Source organism: Parambassis ranga, chromosome 1 (genome assembly GCF_900634625.1).
Source record: "Parambassis ranga chromosome 1, fParRan2.1, whole genome shotgun sequence".
Taxonomy (NCBI): Eukaryota; Metazoa; Chordata; class Actinopteri; family Ambassidae; genus Parambassis; species Parambassis ranga.
The window spans coordinates 2,485,051-2,489,876 of NC_041022.1; the positions used below are offsets into that span (position 1 = coordinate 2,485,051).

Sequence of the window (4,826 nt, forward strand, 5' to 3'; positions counted from 1 at the left end):
CTTGTGATGCTGTGAAGCTCCTTTCCCAAAAAAAGAACATGAAAATGGAGCCAAACTCTTGCTTGAATAAGATAAAAAGGAATAAAAGAAAGAGCCTTGAGCCTGTTAGGCCAAGTTAGAGTCACTGTGGAAGTGTAACCTGCATCATTTATGTGATTATTTCTGCTCTTCACGGGCTTTAGAATGCGCCGTGCTTACTAACAACACTGTAATCCTCTCCTGTGTTTGTCGTCATGACATCCTCATCATTTGCCTGACATGCCGCTGCAGTGTGCGGGCTGCCGTTCACGCTCGCCTCCTTTCTACAGGGATGGTAAATATGTGTCGGACGGAGAGGAGGCAGACAGACCCCCCCGACAGAGACAGAGGACTGACCTTTACTTGTCCTTGTGAACTGGTTTAACAGCACATGGAGGTAACGGAAAAGAAAGGCGCAGATAAGGATGGTGACAACAAGGGAGAGAGAGAGAGAGAGGGGGGAGTCTGAGGGAGATAGTGAGAGAAAGGGCACACAGGAAGAAAAAAAAAAGAGGAGCCTGAGCAGCCAGACAAACACCGCTCTCCACCTGTAATCACCTCCTGCAGGTCAGCTGCTGCCTCCGCTCCCCACAATCCTCCGACTAACACTGAGCCGAGCCATCAAACGGCCGGCTCTGCTTCTCTTTTTTCTCTTCTGTCTCTTTACACACACAGAAAAGACCTTGATGTTTTTCCAATAATTGGCAGCAGAGGTTGACTTTTCTCTCCCACTCTCTCTCTCTCTCCCCCTCTCTCTTTTTTCTGTTTATCTTTTTTTTTATTTTGCTCTTCCTCTTCCTTTAGAGATGAATAGTTGGCCCCGGATCAAAGGCAGACCCCAACCGGCCACTCCGACCGCCACAAAAGGGGCGTTGGGCGCTGGCGTGGAGCCAGGTGCTACACATGGCCACAGAGCCGGGGCTACAAGGTGTGCAGATGGGGGCCTCGCCGCCTCCACCCCCACTGAGGTCAGTGGCTAAAGTATCAGAGCGTGTGCTTCCTGTAAGATGATCTAGTCTTGTGTAACTGATTCCCTTTTGTTCCCATCTGTCCTTTTCTTGTGTTTGTTTACTTCCTGCGAACTCGCCTTTGTCTCCACCGCGCACCTATCGCAACTCGTTTCTTCTGTGCTCTTCTTCTTCTTCCAGACCTCTTCCGAATCGGAGCGGCGGCGCTTCGTACCCTAAACCCCGCCGAGGTAAAACATTTTTGGAAATGTTGGAGGAGCAGTCGGCTTTTTAAGTTTATTCGAACACTTCCCTCAACCCTCAACAGCCCCCTTGTTTAAATATATAAGTGCTGCGGCCAAGTCCGGCCAGGCTGAGGCCAGTGCAAATAAATGTCTGTGGAAGACACAAAAAGTGGGATAGATAAAACAAACGAACAAGCCCTCCTAGTCCAAATATATATGCAACACCCAGCTTGCTTTTCAGCTCCTTCAGCTGATGTGTTTCTCCGAGAGAGATGAGTCAGGAAAGGACTCTTTCTTTTTTTTAACAAGTGAGGTGTCTGACGGTTTACAACAAACACATCATCTCTCACTGTCAGAACTGGCATCGGAAAACGGAGTGTAGCTGTATTCGCAAATATGTTTCACCAATCTAACGTTTAACACACAAAATGTGAGCTCTGTTGCACAAGTTTGAGTGAATCTCCGAATATCTAAGACCTGCAGAAACATCCTGGAACGTGAGCGAGCGGACATAAATTTCCTGGGAGTGGAAAAAAAGCAGCAGCAGTATTTTTCCATACTCTGCATGCTGTCATGCATGAATCCCGGCTTCGGCCATATGTTTAAGATTAGATGTACTCTTTTTGTTAGATGAGAACACAGTCAACAAAGTTCTGCTGCTTCCCCGCTGATCATGAATCAACCGGGCTCTGTCCACACCCTCTGTTCTATTAGACCCCGATAACACAGTGTACGAATCATCATGTGTTCATTTATGTGTCGTCATACATGCACCATTCAGAGGCACTAGATTAAATGGAAGCATTATAGTGACATGTATACACTGGCTAAGTGGTGTTAGCAAACATGCCTGCAAAATCTATGAAAATCCAAACACTGACTTCCCTCTATCGCCCCACAGTGGTGTGATTGTGCAGTGTTTTATTTTGATAGTGTCATAAACAGGAAGTAAAGGATAAGATTGAACCAGGGGACTCAGCTTCAGCTCACACACCTTCTGGACCAGGTGAGGTCTAAACATAAAACAGTGTCACGCTAAAAGATTCAGAGCTGAGATGGGAGCAGCCATGTTTGTGATGTCACAACAGGATTCGCTTCATGATTTGAGCACCGGTGTGTCACTCAGACAGATAACACTCACTGTGTGTGTGTGTTAGCAACGGGCTAGAGGTTTAGCTTCAGGTTTCTGCTCCTTATGCATTAACATTGTGTGTATTTTAGCATGCTAATGCTAGCGTTTAGCTCAGAGCATCGCATCTCTGTGCATTGTCAGGGATGTTAGCATGCTAACACATGAAGCCAACAGTGGTAATTAACACACTTGGTAAACATTAGCATATTAGCTTACTATCTTATCATGCTAATGTTGTCCTTTAGCTCAAACCAATGCTGTCCCAGCTCTACTCTTAGCATGACAATGCAACTTATTCGTCGTTAACAGCAAAGTGAATAAAATTAAAACAGAAGACATATTTATTTTTGTCTAACTTTATTAACTAACTTTAAATCATGATACAGACAAACAGTTAGCAATATAAACTATTGTGGTGTTTTCTAATACTTTATTTGGCTAGAACTAAAAATGTGAAAAAGTGATTTTTCCTCACTATCATACAGTAATATAAATAATATAAATTTCCTGTTTAGCCAATACAAATGAATTCTGTATTCCTGACCATCATGCTGTAATAGTGGAATTTACAGTTTGACTTCTTATTGCAGCCCCCTTGTGGCCATTAGAAAGAATGCACCGCCTTCTCCTCCTTGGCTTCAGACCCGGAGGCTACGTCCACCTTTTTTTTTTTTTTTTACATACAGCAGAGTCTGGTACGGTTAACCCCTGCAGCGCAGAGGTAAATAAAAACCGACCAAATGAAACAACATGACAGACTCAACGTGACCACCGTGGAAAAAGCAGTTAGCTCCAGCACAGATAATGGGCCACTTAAGCACAGAAAGCTTACTAATTAACAGAGCAGAAAGAAAAAAAAACTGATAATGCAGCTACCTAAATAGGGTCAACTGGCTGGCTGTTTTTAGCTTCAGCAGTGACTTCTTAGCTGTTAAAATTATGAGCAAAGGAGGCTGATGTTGTTTTTCTGTTATAATGGGCATTATTTTCACTTTTATGTGTTCCTCCTACAGAGAAAATAGGCCTGATCTCTCCCTTTGTGGTTGCTCCAACTGCTCACTTCCACCACCCACACAACACATTTTCCCAGGCAACAATGTTCCTCCAAAGTTTACACACAATAAATAACGATATGCCCAAAGCAGTTAGCAGTGGCCCGGCTCTCCGTTTCCTGGCTGGAGTTGAAATGAAATGGTAATTTTGACTTGAGGAGGATTTCAAAGGGATGGCCTCTACTTTTCATCTTGGTGCATACCACGAGCTCGCCGACACATTCACGCTGGGATTTGAGAAGAGAGAGAGAGAGAGAGAGAGAGAGAGAGAGAGAGAGAGAGAGAAAAGCAGAATTTTAAGTTTTTCTATGAACTTCCTTCTTTCTTTTTTCTGCCATCTCCCCACAGAACATGAGATGTAACGTTGCTGAGATCTCTCCCCCAGATGGACAACATTTATATAAACAACCACCCCCGGTTCAGGGAGCGTCTGATTGATGTGTCATTGTCCAAAGATTGTTTCCAGGCATTTGAATAGATAATTCAGAGTATTTGATGTAGACATTTTTCTTCAAAGGGCCAAAGGTCGGATGTGGGGGTAGAGCAGGGGTGTCCTCCATCTCCCATGCTATTTTTGCATCCAAGGCTCCGAGCAGCCAGCTTGCTTCTCACAGGGGAGATTGACTGACACTTGGATCGTTCTTCTGCACAAGATTACAACACGTTTGTTCCGAAACTCCATCTGAGATCTGCCTGAAAACTCTGTTATGCAAATACCTTTGTCTCAAACAAAAGACCGCATGCATGTGTCTTGTGCCTGTTTGTTTTCTAGGTCGGCCTAACAGTCTGAGAGGGAGCGATTGGAGCCAGACCAGAGCTGCAGGGGGAAAGATTGTCCGTAAAACTCCATTATCTCAGCGACGAGGAGAAAGAAATGGAATTAAAACACACAAAACAAGGTCTGTCACACCTCAGCACCACAGGCTCCCGGCTTCCTATGTGTTCTATGTGTGCAAAAGTATGTGGACAGCCAGCCTCTGTGTTTCTGTTAGGCATGTGTAAGGTCTGATGGAGGGTAGGTCAGGCATCATCAGGTGGCTCTGAGGTCAGACAGGCAGGTTCCTTCACAGCAAACTGGGAAGATCACTTCTTTGGCTTTGTTCCGAATCTTCACCGTCTGCTCTAAAACTGCAACAATTAGCCAATAATTGGAAGTTTGGCTCTGGAAACAGGGACGTTTTAGGACATTTTCTACTTGTTTGCCTATAAAATCTTGATTAATCATGGACAATCAATCAGCTGCAGCATTAAGACTCTAATCTATATAACATCATGAACAGCTTCCCACTCTGCCTTCAGCAGCCTCACCCGCAGCAGCATCCAGGTCAGACTTTTCCCGGCATCGGACCGCCATCACATTCCAGTGTCGGTCAGCCATGATGGAGGCAGACGACAAAAAGCTGGGTGTGAAAAAGAAACAAAACCAAACACA

The 4,826-nt window shown here is 44.8% G+C and overlaps 1 long non-coding RNA gene across 1 annotated transcript; it reads left to right on the top strand.

Moving 5' to 3' along the window:
* Positions 1–838: 838 nt before the first annotated feature.
* Positions 839–4,218, top strand: LOC114441819 (uncharacterized). The gene is made up of 3 exons (XR_003671282.1): positions 839–986; positions 1,167–1,216; positions 4,167–4,218. It is a non-coding gene; the product is annotated as an uncharacterized LOC114441819 (long non-coding RNA).
* The last annotated feature ends 608 nt before the right edge of the window (positions 4,219–4,826 follow it).